Below are 16,308 nucleotides of genomic sequence, written 5' to 3' on the forward strand. Positions count from 1 at the left end.
GCTTTGGTGCCAGTGATTGAACTCAGGAGCTCACATGTGCTGAACAAAATGCACTATCCTTGAGCTACATTACTGTCCTTTTATTATTTTAAAATTTATAGCCATATGTGTCTGTTGTATATATAATGCACAACATGACATACATATATGTAGTTTTAAGTAAAAATCTCAGGTTGTTCTATTTTACCAATAAAGACTCAGGAGCCAGATGCTATAGAGAAAAACCTCCTAGCTCAGAGAGGCAGAGAAAGCACTCTGCTGACTTTCCTACTTGGCTCATGTCTTCATGGAAAAGGCCAAAAAACCCAAGGCCACAGACTTGCTAGCTCAAATCCCAAAAAGCCAAAGGCCAAAGAGCTGAGGAGCTAGAGAGCTAAGAGCTAAAAGCTAAAGATCTAAACAGCCCTTATACTGCTACACTCTGTCTTAAATACCCCTCAACTCAAAGTCCCTCCCACTCTTTAATCTCTGTCAGCTGGTTTCTTGCTCTGCCTCCTGACCTAGGGTTAACTTTATTAAATCCTGTGTACAGATAGCTCTTGGATTAGGGCTCAACCGCACCAAACAAAAGACAGGTTTTACAGTTTACAATCTCAGGGATCACAGTAGCATCAAATATCCTGCAACACACACATGTGTGTGTTATACAATGGTCAAATTGACCTAATAAGCAATTGCATTACCTCGCATAATTACCACTGTTCTTATATTTTTAAAGAATATAAAAACTGTCATATGGCTATGGCCATGGTACCATTCAGTTGACTTCTTAGACTCATCTCTGTAATTATGTCTTTTAGATTAACATTTCTCCACCCCTATTTAACTCCACTCCATGGCACCCTCTGATAATCACCACTTTATTTTCTGTTTGCAATCAACTGTTAAATTTGACATGTGTAAAATTGTGTGGCATTTGTCTTTCTGTGCCTGGCTTATTTCACTTAACAGAATATCCTCCAGGTTTATTTGTCAATCCCAAATGATGGAATTTTTTCTTTTATAGCTAAATAGTATTCCATTGTATTTACATACTACATTTTCTTCATCAAGTTATATATGATAGACACTTTGTTTAATTCAGTATCTTAGCTGTTATAAATAAAATTTCCATAAATACAGGAGTGATGGTATCTATTTGACATACTGATTTTATTTCATTTGAATATATACCGAGTTGCAGGGTTTCCGGATTATGTAATTGTTATATTTTTATTTCTGGGTCCTCTAAAAATTTCCCATAATAGTTATATTAACTTACATTTCCACCCACACTGTGAGGGTGTGTGTGTGTGTGTGTGTGTATATGTATATGTTATCCTTTTTTTTGCATTCTTGTCAACATGTACCCTTTGTCTTGTTTTTGTAGTAGCTATTCTAAGGGTGAGGTGATAGCTCACTGTGATATTAAAAACTTATTTTGTATTTGTGTTACCCTGGTGATGGGAAATATTGAGACCTTTTCATACACCTGTTGGACATTTGTATGTCTTCTTTTAATTGATTGTTTTCTTACTGTTTTCTCATTGTGTGTTCTTGGTACCCTTGTTGAGAGTCAGGAGGGTCTAAATGTGTGGATTTGTGTCTGGGTTCTCTAGTCCTTCTTGTTGGCCTACAAGTCAGTTTTGTGTCAGTATCATGTGGTTTGTTACTATAGCTTTGTAGTGTATTTTGAAATTAAATGCTATGATGCCTCTAGATTTGTTCCTTTTGCCTAAGATTGCTTTGCCTATTTGGGGTCTTTAGTGGTTTCATATGAATTTTAGGATTATTTTTCTTGTTCTATGGCTAATGCTACTGGCATTTGACAGTGATGACACCGAGTTTGTGATTTGCTTTGATTGGTGGACACTTTGGCAGCATTAAACACAGGATGTATTTCCATTTATTTGTGTCTTCTCCAATTTCTTTTCAGTGTAAAGATCTCTCATCTCTGTGATGGTGTCAACTTGGCTGGATTGAGGATTACCCGGAGAACTGGTAAAGCAATGTTGTGGATTGTGTCTGTGTCCTGAGGCATCTGAGTCACTGATGAGTAAGGAGGCTCTGCCCCCAATGTAGGCAGGTGCCATCCATTCATCTAAGGGCAATCAGGCAGTACAAAATGGCCAGAAGACTGTAGGTCTTTGCCTCTTGGATCCGGGGCTCACAACTCTTCCCTCCTGGGCATCAGCACTCCAAGTTTAAACTTCAGGACTTATACAGAAGCGCTCTGCTGTCCTCAGGACTTTAGCCTCTCGTTTGTTGACAGTGATACCATTGGCTTCACTTTTTCTGAGGCCTTGTTGCTTGGACTGAACCACAACGCAGTCTTCACAAGGTATTTAATAACTTCATCAAGTGGATTTTGAGTCACTTGACTTGTTCAGGGTTGGAAAAAAAGCCGAAAATGAATTAAGATTAAAGTGTAGTGATGGCACCGTATATAGGAATAAAACTGAGCCATGATCACGCAGGCCTTTCTGGGTATAGGAGGAGAAGGTGACAAAGGGCTCTGAGATCTACCAAATTCCCATTTAAGGTCAGTTTCTCTGTTGCATAGTATAAACTTCTTCAAATGTGATTCTGGGAGATGGATTGGTCAAGTCTAGTCAGCTTTGGGTGCCTTGCCCAGCATAGCTACTGGATGGTGGAGTTAGGTTTTGAACTCAGATCTATATTGTTTTCTCCCCACTCCCCTCCGCCCTTTCCCATGCACTTCCCTTCTCTTTCTCTGCATTTTCCACCTATCTTATCATTTCTTTTGTGGATCTCTGAAGATATTCTATATTTTCTATTGACCAGAACCTAGCTTTTTCTTTTTCTTTGAGATAGGATCTCACTATGTCATCTTGGCTGGCCTGGAACTCACTGTGTAGACCAGGGTGGCCTCAAACTCACAAAGATCCTCCTGCCGGTGCCTCTTGAGTGCTAAGATTAAAGGCGTGTGCCATCAATCCTTACTGGGTCACATGGAGGCAGCTTTCAGCCCATTCGTGCTTTTTATTGTAGCAATTCTGAAGCGTGTTCCTGTGTCACACAGGAATTGCTGTGTAAGGAACCATCTGAACGAGTGGCTTGAGACAGAGTACAGCTACTTAGCTCACAGTTCCACTGGCAGGAATTAGGTACATCAGCTCAGCAGTGCTGATTTGGGCCATACTCAACTGCTCTCAGACCTGGGACATCAGCTGAGATGATGGGACCACCTTCTCCTAGTGGCTCCCATCTTACAGAGCCAGAGGAGGCCCCTGGGGCTCTTGGACCTAGGCACAGGGACAGTATAGCAGCATTTGTAGTGTCTTAGCTCAAGTTGCTATAATAAAGTAAGGAAGACTAGGTGGTACAAAGCAGGTGTTTGTTTCTTATAGATGCATGGAGGTCAAGTTCAAGATGCTGGCTGATTTAGTGGATTGTGTAGACCTTTTTGTGGCTGGTAGAAGGCCACCTTCTCACCACATCCTCACGTGATGGGAAGCTCTGATCTCTCTGTTTTACAGTTACTAATCCCTTTACAAGTCTTCTGTCCTTGTGACCTCATCATTTTAAAGTATTTTTTAAAAATTGATATCTTATTACAACTTCATATACATATACTCTGGTTACTCCCTCTCTCCACATCCCCTGCTTTTCTTTTTAGTTTTTCAAGATGGAGTTTCTTTGTGTAGCCCTGGATGTCCTGGACTGACTTTGTAGACCAGGTTGGCCTCAAATTCACAGGGTTGCGGCTGCCTCTGCCTCCCAAGTGTTGAGATTAAGGCGTGTGCCAGCACTGCCCAACTTCCACATCCTTATTTCCTTCCATTCCCTGCCCCCCCCCTTTAGTTTCAAGACAGGGTTTCTCTGTGTTATCTTGGCTGTCCTGGACTCCCTTTGTACACACACACACACACACACACACACACGCACACGCACACGCACACGCACACGCACACGCACGCACGCACGCGCACACACGCACACGCACACGCATGCACGCACGCTCGCACACACACACAGAGCAACAAAATGTAATTAAAACAACAACAACAACAACAACAATGACAACAAAAAAACCAATCAACCAACCAAAAAACCAATGGAGGCCAGGTAAACCAAGAAGCCTGAGCTCTGGAGGGGAAGCAGTAGGTCCTGGAGGGTGATGGGTACATTGTATTAGACACCTAGATCAGTGAGGCTCACCCTTCCTAATGTTGTGACTGTTTAATACAGTTCCTCATGTTGTGATGACCTCCCCAACCATAAAATTATTTTTGTTGCTACTCCATAACTGTAGTTTTGCTACTGTTACGAATTGTAATATAAATATCTATGTTTTCCAATGCTCTTAGGCGACTCCTTGAAAAGGTCATTCAACCCCAAAGAAGTTGCAACTCACAGGTTGAGAATTGCTGACCTAGATGAAGGGCTCAATTCTTGTCTTTCTCAGAGTTTTTATTGCTGTGATCAAACACCATGATCAAAAGCAACTTGAGGAACATCTTAGTTACTGTTCTATTGCTGGGAAGAGACACCAAAGCCAAGGCAACTTATAAAAGAAAGCATTTTTATTAAGGCCTTGCTTACAATTTCAGATGGTTCATGACCAGCATGGCGGCAGGTAGGCAGGCATGGTGCTGGCGCAGTAGCTGAGAGCTTATATCCTGATTCACAGGCAGCAGACAGGGAACTGGAAGAGTGAGACAGAGTGAGAGACGGAAAGAGTGAGAGAGAGAGGAGAGGGAGAAGAGGAGGGAAAAGGAGAGGGAGAGGAATATGGCAAAGGGGAGAAGGAGGGAGATGGAGAGACTGAGAGAGTGGGAGGCAGAGGCATTTGTATTTCTATGAGTTTGAGGCTAGCCTTGTCTACAAGGTCAGTGTATGGCAGCCAGGGCTATTACATAGAGGAAACCTGAGAGAGAGAGAGAGAGAGAGAGAGAGAGAGAGAGAGAGAGAGAGAGAGAGAGAGAGAGAGAGAGAGACAGGCAGGCAGGCAGGCAGAGAGAGAGACAGAGAGAGAGACAGAGAGACAGGCAGGCAGGCAGACAGACAGAAAGACAGACAGACAGACAGACACACACAGACAGACACAGACAGAGATAGAGGCATAGAGGCAAGTGGATCTCTGAGTTTGAGGCTGGCCTGGTTTACAAAGTGACTCCAGGACAGCCAGCCAGGGCTATTACACAGAGAAACACTATCTTGGAGAAGAAGAAGAAGAAGAAGAAGAAGAAGAAGAAGAAGAAGAAGAAGAAGAAGAAGAAGAAGAAAGAAGAAGAAAGGGCTCCTAATCCTTCCTAAATCCACCAAGTGGGGAACAAGCATTCAAAACTCTGAGACTATTGGGGCCATTATCATTCTAGCCAACTCTTAGAGGAAAGGAGTAATTTCGTGTTGGAGCAGTGCTGCTTACTGGCTTGATTCCCCTGCCTTGCTCAGTTTGTTTTCTTACTCTATCCAGGCCTACCTGCCCAGGGGTGGCACGACTCACTGTGAGCTAGGCTTTTCCACATCCATCATCAATCAAGAAAATGCCCTGCAGACTTGTCCACAGTCTTGTCCTTATGTGGAGGCATTTTCTCAATTCCTTCTTTTCAAATGACCCTAGCTTGTGTCAAGTTGACACGGAAGCCAGCCAGCACAGCTCTAATTGGATTTGCATCTTAGATGTGAGTCAATTTGTTCACTTTTCTGACTCATTTTTCTTATCTCTCAGTTGAAAGGAATCTTCTGCCCTCTACAGTTTCTTCCTGCTTTCATAGTCTGTAAATGTCTCAGACTGTAGTGATCTTAATGCTAACTTCCAGATCTCCTGGGCAGCAAGGCTAGGGGCTGGAAGAGGTGCTTGGGATGTGAGGGGGGTGGGCTGGGATAGGGAGCTTGGGATGTGGGGGGCTAGGATAGGGAGCTTGGGATGTGGGGGGGCTGGGATAGGGAGCTTGGGATGTGGGGGGGCTGGGATAAGAAGCTTGGGATGTGGGGGGGCTAGGATAGGGAGGTTGGGATGTGGGGGGGCTAGGATAGGGAGCTTGGGATGTGGGGGGGCTGGGATAGGGAGCTTGGGATGTGGGGGGGCTGGGATAGGGAGCTTGGGATGTGGGGGGGCTGGGATAGGGAGCTTGGGATGTGGGGGGGCTGGGATAGGGAACTTGGGATGTGGGGGGGCTGGGATAGGGAGCTTGGGATGTGGGTGGGGGTGGGATAGGGAGCTTGGGATGTGGGTGGGGGTGGGATAGGGAGCTTGGGATGTGGGGGGCTGGGATAGGGAACTTGGGATGTGGGGGGGCTGGGATAGGGAGCTTGGGATGTGGGTGGGGGTGGGATAGGGAGCTTGGGATGTGGGTGGGGGTGGGATAGGGAGCTTGGGATGTGGGTGGGGGTGGGATAGGGAGCTTGGGATGTGGGTGGGGGTGGGATAGGGAGCTTGGGATGTGGGGGGGGCTGGGATAGGGAGCTTGGGATGTGGGGGTGTGCTAGGATAGGGAGCTTGGGATGTGGGTGGGGGTGGGCCGGGATAGGGAGCTGAATGGGTATTGTATCTTTTCCACTAGAAGTTAGCAAATGGGAAGGCAGCAGCTTTCTTTTTGGGTCACTTGACAAGGAATGAGTGAGTAGCTTTAGCCTCTCAACAAGCAGGTGGGATACATCTTGCTCTGCTTCTGGCTTGGGTGAAATTTAATAGCCTCCCAACCCTGACAAAAAATCTTAAAGTACTGCTTATTGAAGTATTTAATGATAAAAATATGAGCCCTGAAACGTACTTTAAAACACTGGAGAAGGCTGGAGGTATAATTTAGTGGCCTAGCATGCATGAGGCTCTGGATTGATTCCCCAGTCTTGCAAATAAAAGTCTTAAGTATACAAATTACTGAATGAATGAAGTTAGGGTTATACATATGAGAGAAGGTTAACTGTGGCTTGGTACTGTTGATATTGAGTTGTGGGTACAAAGAGATCCACTACGTAATTTATTCTACTTTTGTGGGTGCTTGATAATGTCCATAATAAAAAGTGAAAAATAAAATAGAAATGCTTAGTCCTTATTACCTAAATTTCTCATTTATTATAGGTTTTTTTTTTGTTTTTTTGTTTTTTGTTTTTTTGTTTTTTGTACAAATGGAGAATGAATCACACTCTCACTTGGCCACATAAAAGTCTTAGAACTATTGTGTAATAAATAGCAACAAACTGTTTCAGGTTATCTACTTAGATGGCCTAAAGTGTTTTAGACAACATTGAAATACATAGGCAGATCAAAGAAAGAGAATTCTCTACAAAGAAAGGGACATAGTCTTGGGTGATATGAACCAGACATGCAGTTCTGTGCTGGGTCTATCCCAAGGGAGTTTTTGGTAACATGGTGAATCACTGGCCATGGAATCAGGTGCAGTGAACACAGCTGTGCACTCATTGGAGGGCAGCAGATAACACCACAGCTTGGCACCAAGCCAAGTTCTTTATGTCCTTGATGTCACACAATTTTAATAGCTGCCTTATTACTTAGATGTAACGATTTTATGAGTGAGCTAACAGAGTCTTAATTTACAACACTTGCCTGTGACCATATGGACATGAAATTCCAAGTAAGTGTTATGGCAAATAAAGAACTGAGATCCAGAGGTTAGTATGTGCATTATATCCCACCAGGGACTGGAATGGCTGCATGTTACAGGGAGGAGCAGAAGAGTGGTTCACCACAGCGTGATGTATTTCTTTCTCTCCCTTAACTAATCTAGAGATAGTTATCGCATGGATGCTATGAGTTACTGGAGCTCAGGGTCCTTCTGTCTTTTGCTTCGGTGCCAAAGTCTTTTTTTTTTTTCTTGAAGCCCACCTCATGGTTTGAGGTGCCTGTGGGAGCTCTTGTGTCCAACCAAAAGAAAGAGCCAAAAGACTGGACATAGGGTGTTAGACCTACATTCTTTTTAAGGGATCAATACCAGAAACTGCTCACATGGTTTCTTTCTGTATTTACAGCGGCTACAACTTAGTCCTATGTAAGTGTCTAGCAGATTGTAGACAGCTACATGTGGCAGGTTCAAACCATGATGGGCAAATGGACTGTGTGCTCTGTATCCCAAATGCTTAGACTCCCAGCTGAATGGGTTCTGTTTACCCTGAATATGGAGCGGAATGTAGGTGGACAACTGCCATCACTGTTTAGCCCAAACAGCTCATTTTATGGCTCTGGTCTCTTTGAATGATATTCTCCTCATAAAACCTTTCAAAAATTGAACAAGTAAGCCAGGCGTGGTGGTGCACACCTTTAAGCCCAGCACTTGGGAGGCAGAAGCAGAGGCAGGCAGATCACTGTGAGTCCCAGGTCAGCCTAGTCTACAAAGCAAGTCCAGGACAGCCAAGGCTACACAAAGAACCTTGTCTCAAATAAAATAATGCCCCCCCCCACATTGGACAAGTAAAAACATGAGCAGCCCAAGGATTCAACTTAATGTCCAGAAAGGCTAGATACTTCCAACCACATGTAACCAGGAAACAGCAGGGTTTTGGTGCTCTGTAGACACAGCACCCAAAACTGGTTCCCTTTGTGTCATCACCACACAGTATCTGCCAGATGTGCCATGTTCTTTGGGGCCCAGTGCCTTGCTAGATACCATGGGACTTGGGGAGAAAGTTTCAGATTTTAAATAATGAGGCAGGGCTAATAGGGACATCTGAGATATAGTCCCATGCTGTCTTGCACTTAATTTGGGAGAATTCTTTTTTAAAAATATATTTTATTAATTTATTCATATTATATCTCAATTGTTATCCCATCCCTTGTATCCTCTCATTCCTCCCTCCCTCCCATTTTCCCCTTACTTCCCTCCCCTATGACTGTGACTGAGGGGGACCTCCTCCCCCTGTGTATGCTCATAGGGTATCAAGTCTCTTCTTGGTAGTCTGCTATCCTTTCTCTGAGTGCCACTAGGCCTCCCCATCCAGGGGATGTGGTCAAATATGGGGCACCAGAGTTCGTGTGAAAGTCAGACCCCACTCTCCACTCAATTGTGGAAAAAGTCCTGTCCATTGGCTAGATCTGTATAGAGGTTCAAAGTTTACTGCACGGATTGTCCTTGGCTGGTGCCAGAGTTTGAGCAGGACCCCTGGTCCCAGATCTGCCCATCATAATGTTCTTTTTGTAGGTTTCTAGGACCCTCTGGATCCTTCTATTTCCCCATTCAATTTGGGAGAATTCTTTATGCAATAAAAAAATGTTAGACGTTGGGGAGATGGCTCAGAGATAAAGAACACTAGTTGCTCTTCCAAAGGTCCTGAGTTCAATTCCCAGCAACCACAAGTGGCTTATTAATCATCTATAATGAGATCTGGTGCCCTCTTCTGGCCTGCAGGCATACATGCAAGCAGAACACTCTACATTAAAAAAAAAAAGTTAATCTGTTTCTTCCTGACAGAGAGCAGCTGAACATGAGGCTAGCCTGAAGTAGTCTATCAACATCTGCCAATTTGTATAGCTAAGGTCTCTCTGCTCGAAACTTGCCAGTGTTTCCACAAGTTACTCTTCTCCTTGACTAAACCTACTCACTTATTTCACTAAGTTATACAAAGAAAAACCCATGCAGCCACACAAAAAGATTATCATATAACGGCACATGCAACAGTGGGCAAAAATGATAAATCGTAGATTGACCCAGGGTTTCGGAAAGCAAGGGTTCAGGCTGCTGACTTCACTGAATCCAGAATGGGATGTGCTTTTTTCTATGCCTCAGCTTCTCCCAAGGCCTCAGCTTCTCCCAAGTCTTTTTCACATTCTAATATCTGCTGAAGATGGGTAGACATGTCCTCTAAACTGTGTTGGCAAGCTCAGCTCATCATCTGGAACTCAGTCAGGATCACTGCCTGCTCTTTAATGGCATGCTTTTCAGTATCTCTAGCCCTTATTGGTTTCAGTAATTCTTTTTTGTACAACACTTTTTTGGGCCAATAGTTTTATCATGAGTTTACTACTGCAATGAAAACACAGGCATCATGTTGTTATGCCATGATCATTTTCTTGCAAAGTTAAAGACATACCAAATATCCAGGTCAGCCAGTGTTATAAAGCAAGACCCTGTCCCCCTCCCCCTTGAAAGGCAAATACTAGCAAGTGATATTACTAACTCTATCTTACGTAAGTGAGCTTATTAAGGAGTAACACAGTGCAAGGGTGGATTGTTCTGCAAGCTAAAGGCAGTCCCCTAAATAACGTTTGGACTTTTTGTTTATTTAGTAGGTACTTTGTGCCACACCTAACATTTAGCAGGCATGGTACAGGGGCTGGTAGAATATGATGCAGATTGTCCTGTAGTTTCTTAAAACACTTGTATAAGACATTGACAATATATTCTCAGGCTAATGTATAGCTAAGGGTGTTATGACAATTCTGAAGTATATTTTTAAAAAAACGTGTAGACATTTATGAAGTTCTGAAGCACCTTAAAATTGATAGGTCATATTTACATCTGTAGCATGTTTTTCTTCTGAATGCTGTGACTTAAAATAGATTCTTAGATTTGGTAAAATGCAACACATGGAAGGCTCCCTGTTTTTTTATTTGCTTTTATGCAACTTCCGAAGTTTTTAAAGTTAAGTTGATTTGTTTGTGTGGGGGATAGGGGTTTGTGGGGTCAGAGAGCGACTGTATAAGGGTCTTTTCTTTCCTTCTGCGACCTGGGCTTGGAGTGGAACTCAGCCCACCAGGCTTGGTGGCATCACCAGCCTGCATTCGTGCATCTTTACCTTGTTTCATGCAGTGAGGTGGAGAAGGGGGTTTGGTTCACTGTGATGAACAAGAGTGTGGCCATGAGTCCATGCCAGGCCATCGAAAACTTATATATGCATGTTTGGATAGCACTCAAATGTAGGTATATTTCCTTCCAAGTCAGTGGCTTCTCTCCAGATCTTTTTAATCTCCGTGTGCTCAGATTGGGCCCACTGACATGTCAAATGTAACAGAGGCCAGACCTCTTTCAATGTTAAGAGCTTGTTTTTATTTTTATATCTTTGTGGCTTCAAACTTGTTGACATCTTCCTGCCTCTGTCTCCCAAGTACTGGAGAAATAGCCATGTACCGCGATGCCTGTCTCAAGCTTTACTGTTTATTTTTAAAATGTATTCATTGCCAGGCGGGGTGGTGCACGCTTGTAATCCCAGCACATGGGAGGCAGAACAGGTGGATCACTGTGAGTTTGAGGCCAGCCTGGTCTACAAAGCAAGTCCAGGACAGCCAAGATAACACAGAGAAACCCTATCTCAAAAAAACTGAAAAAAAAAATTTATCTAGCCAGGCATGGTGGCACATCCCTTTAATCCCAGCACTCAGGGAAGCAGAGGCAAGAAAATCTCTGTGAGTTTGAGGCCAGTCTGGTCTATAGAACAAGTCCAGGACAGCCAAGGCTACACAGAGAAATCCTGTCTTGAAAACAAACAAACAAACAAATAAACAAACAAACAAAATTTTTTTCACTTATCTGAAATAAAGTCTCACTATGTAGCCTAGCCCAGCCTTGAATTGTCTATCCTGTCCCAGACTCTCAGTGCTGGCATTATGAATGTATGCCACCACACCCCATTAAGAGGTACTTAAAAAAAAAATTAAACTGTAGTGTAAGTAGTTTGGATTTACAAGTGCAAAGATAGTGCAGGTATTGGAGCTAGGAGCTTGCTTTTGATGAGAATGAAAGCGTTTTCCTTCTAGTGATTTTGAATTGGACCAGAAGGTAACCAAGCGTCAGTTTTTAGGTGTAGGACCCGAAATGTTCTTTGAACCACTTGTTTATAAAGAAAGAGTGCGTCTGAGGAAGCTATATCAATCAGAAGCTTTCAGGCTTCACCAAGCAGAAGCTACCATGTGGGCAGTAAAGCCAGGGCAGTAAAGCCTGTTCGCTGCTCACCCCGAGACAAGTGTGCTGATCCCACTGGCTTTAAGCTTCCCTCTCATAGTGGAATTACCACTGTAGCCTTGTGCAGTGGCCAGAAAATTTGACATTGGGGGCTTGACATAGGTACTCTAAAAGTAAGGTGGCATTTTCAGGGTTGTCAAGAATGTGAGAAATAAGTAAGGAAGGGAATCTGAAAATGGGAAATAATCAGTGGGTTGTCTGTAATACTGCTAGCTTTTCAAGTAGGCACAGGTTTCAGAATGAGCTGTCTTGGGAAGTATGCCTAATCTGGAAAACTGGTCTTGTTTTCCAGGAGACCCAGCACTTGGTCAGGTCCCCAAAACAGACATCTCTTCTCCCAAGTAATGCTAAGTAAGAGATTTTCTTGTGTTAGATAATACAGCATGCTCATCATTTTCCAGCACACGGCCTGCTTGCTCTTGTGTGTTGCTGTCTACAACTCTTGACAGCTGCTCTTAGTTACCTGTGTGACTCTTTGCTGGGACCTTGATCAGCTGATGCCTAGCAGACAGGAGCACTTGAGCCAGATGGGAGCACTTGAGCGACTGGAGGAGGAGAGGGGCATGACAAGCCAAGTTTTGAGAAGAGAGACTCCTGAAAGTCGGTGCCTTCAGTGTTACTGCAGGAGGAGGAGGAGAAAGAGGAGGAGGAGGAAGAGGAGGAGGAGGAGTTCAGTCCACCCTGCTGTTGAAGAACAGTGAGAAAGGACTCCCCCTTTCTTCCTGGTTGTGGCTCAAAGATGTAGATTTTGGTATTGGTGTGGTCTAGTCCTTCATTCTTCAGGTGAGACTTTGACACTATGAGTCTCAGGCCTAAATGCCTGGGAGGGCTGGGAGAAACTAGAAGAGCAGGTTAGGAAAGGTGGTGACATATGGCACAAAAACTGGAGTCTGGGGACCTTTTGGGAATACATAAACTAACAGCTCTTCTTTTTTAAAACCCAGACAGACCAATGATGCCTAGGACACAGCTAGGAACTGCTCAGCTTAGAGCCTTAACTGTGTCTGTTCACAGGTTGTATCCCACAAGGAGGTAGTCTGAATAGGCCTCGGAGGTGCGCTGTCCGCCAAAATCTTAATGCTGTTCATTGATTTTTATTGGTCACAGCAGAAAATGGAAAGGACTGTGGTCAGAGGCCTGCCTTTATAACAGGAAGAACACACTAGAACCTTTGCCCTCACTTAGCACCTAATAAGAATTCTTTGTTATCCAGTTGTACAAGTGAAACCAGATGCCACAGTGTAGAGGGCTGTCTCAGGAGGAACACTGGGAGTGGTCAGTAGCAGAGGTTATGCTCAAGGGAGAGACAGGAAGACATTTACCATCAGAATCCATGGTGAGAAGCACCTCTACATCATTACTTAGTGTGAGCGCGCGCGCGCATGCGCGCGCGCGCGCGCGCACACACACACACACACACACACACACACACACACACACACACACACACACACACACACACACACACACACACACACACACACCCCACCACCACCTGAAGCAGTATTTTAAGAAACAACACTTCCCACATTCCAAAAACTAATTTTTAAAAAAAAAAATTTACATCCTTTTTTAAAATCTTACATCCTTTTGGTGAAAGTAATGGCTGTGAACTGTTAAGTTTATTTTACAGTTCACCAGTAGGCCACAATGTGAATATTAAAAAATTTAAAAGAAATCACTAGAATAAGGCTTGGTGGCTAAAACACTTGCCTGAATTTGTATCTCCAAGCCCCATCCCCCGACCCCTGCCTCACAAATGCCCAGTGGGCATGGCAGCTCACTTGTAATCTTTGCCTCCAAAGGCAGAGTCAGAGGAGCTCCAGGACAAGCTGGCTAGCAACACTAGCTCTATTTGTGAGCCCTGGGTTTGATTGATGACCCTGCATCAGTGAATAGCACGGAAGAATGACCTGGGATGATTCCTGAAGACAACCTTGTATCTTTGCATGCACACCACACACATTTGTGCCACATATGTGCAAGCATATGCATATGCATGCACACTACATACACAAAAGGGATGTGGTAATTTAGTATTTTTGTTTCTTTATTAATTTGTTAATTTAGTATGTGCTCACTATTTTTTTCCTTTCCTTTTTTTTTTTTTCTTTGTTTCAGTTGTATTGTAGATTGAACCCATGGCCTTATGCATTTACTTACAATTTGGGTACTCACTGGTTGGTTGTCGTGGAACACAAAGAAAGCATGGATTTTCCTTCTTAAATACTCCAAATGTAATAGGAAAAATACACATGCAGACATGTAAAAACCCAAGGCAGGGGGCTGGAGAGATGGCTCAGAGGTTAAGAGCACTGTCTGCTCTTCCGGAGGTCCTGAGTTCAATTCCCAGCAACCACATGGTGGCTCTCAACCATCTGTAATGAGATGTGGTGCCTTCTTCTGGTACAGGTGTATATGCAGGCAAGATACTGTATAAGTAATAAATAATAAATCCTAAAACAAAGAAACAAAGAAACAAACAAAAAAACCAAGGCAGAAAATCACTTTACCTTATACAAAATGGTTTTTTTTTGTGTCATCATCTAGCATAATGATAACACATCTCTTAATTTAGGACAGGTTCTAGCTTAATTTTAAAGATGGAAAAATATTTACATTTTGGAAAAGCAATTTAATTAGGTATAAAATACAGTAATAGTTGGAAATAATGGCAAAAAGTCATAATATTATATATTATAAGTAATAATGTAGTAGCAGTAGTAAAAATAGGTAATGATGATAGTATTTGTTAAGCTTTTCCTATGTGATGCTAACTGACTTAAGGGCTGGAGAGGTGGCTCAGTGGGTGAGAGAGCTTGCTTATCTTCTAGAGATCTTCTAGAGGCTTAGAACCCTCTAATTCCAGCACCAAGGAATCTGATGCTTTCTTCTGGCTTCTGCAGTGACATCCACACATATACCTAAATTAAAAAAAATTCTCAGGTCAACTTTTTTATAGTGGAATTATGCTCCTTTTCCATGGGAAAAGTAAGACAGATGAAGTCGTTTGGCTAGAGCCCGAGGGCCTCAGACTCCATCTCCGTCGTCAATGGTTCCCAGAAGTGATAGGGTGGCACAGTCCTGGCTTATCTTCACTCTGCAGCCTCCCTGCCAAATGTGGGTAACATTTTCTGTGGGCAGAGAGTGTTTGGCTGGGGGTATGGATGAAGAGAGACCAGCTCTTAAACGTCTCTCAGTGTAGACACTTAATATGTAGTTAGTAAAAACAACACAAGAGTCACTCCAAAGAGGGCATCCAGTCCTTTGAGTCTATCCCTGTATGTGATATTTCATTCTTGAGATAAAATAGATTATGGATCAATCTGTTACTTTTCATTGAATATTTACTTATTTATCCAAGTATGATCTTACTGTGTATTCCTAGTTGGTCTGAAATTCACTATGCAGACCGGGCTGGCCTTGAACTCACAGAGCTCCATCTGCCTCCCACGTATACCACCACACTTGGCAATTGTGTTTTATTTTAATAATTAGTTATTAATTGATTATAATATTTTCATATATTTTATATAATATAATTATTATATAATATATACTATAATAAACAAAGTGTATGTGTGTAGGACAGAAATGGGCCTCTGATCCCCTGGAGCTGGAGCTATAGACAATGATTTTCTGCCCAACACGGATGCTGGAAACCAAACTCCAGTGCTCTGAGAGAGCAGCAGTACTCTTAAACATTCAGCCATCTCTCCAGCCTCTGTGGATCAGCTTGATCTTGGGAAGCAGTGGAGTAGCCTCTGTGCTTACCTTGGCTTTTACAGTAGTTCCTCCCTTCCTGAAGCCCAGTTTCTCACCATTGTTATTGCATGTGTGTGTGTGTGTGTGGCCAGTAGCTGATTTCCATTTCTGCTGTGCTTTCTCAGGTGTGGTCCATCCAGCATTTTGTTTTTGTTTATACAGGGTCTCTTATTGGCCTGGAGTCTCAGGATTTCTCCTTTTTCCACTTCCCCAGTGTTGGGATTATAAACATGGCTGGCCATGCCTGAATTCCTAACTTTTCCCCTCACTTTGGTGCTAAGGCTCAGACTTAGGTTCTTATGCCCAGGAGGGAGCCCTTTACCAGCTGAACCATGTGTCCACCCCCGACCAAGTTCTTACCAGTAACACAGATAACTTTATCTCTTTACTTCTGGAGAAAAGAATACTTAGTTTTCTTTCAGCAGCACTCCTGGGAGAAACTAGGACCGGAAAAGCACAAGATAGAACTGTGTTAGCAGACAGATCAGCGTGGTGACAATAGGAGAGAGACATTTATGTGCTTAGTATACACAGCTATGCTAGGTACTGTTTAATTATTTCTTGAGCTCTGTTATGCTAGTTGTCTTTTCCTGAACACTTGGTAATGCAGAGCAGAAAGATCTTCATGGGGAAGTGAGCATTTTAGGAATCTGTTAGAGCCAAGTTGTGGATGTTCCAAGTTAAT

General features: G+C 43.2%; 1 protein-coding gene across 5 annotated transcripts in view; it reads left to right on the top strand.

Moving 5' to 3' along the window:
- Positions 1-16,308, top strand: part of DNAJC6 (DnaJ heat shock protein family (Hsp40) member C6) — a 157,882-nt gene that overhangs the window by 35,663 nt on the left and 105,911 nt on the right. For 2 of the 5 annotated variants that reach the window (XM_084787386.1, XM_084787385.1), the window contains exon 2: positions 1,916-1,980. The exons of 2 other annotated variants lie outside the window; for them this stretch is intronic. The gene's annotated coding sequence lies outside the window, so the exon portion shown is untranslated. Of the gene's footprint in view, positions 1-1,915; positions 1,981-2,018; positions 2,321-16,308 lie in introns of those variants that run through there. One more of the 5 variants, XM_084787387.1, reaches the window with a different exon arrangement.

The sequence above is a fragment of the Acomys minous genome (assembly GCF_964271855.1).
Source record: "Acomys minous genome assembly, chromosome: 6".
Classification (NCBI taxonomy): Eukaryota; Metazoa; Chordata; class Mammalia; order Rodentia; family Muridae; genus Acomys; species Acomys minous.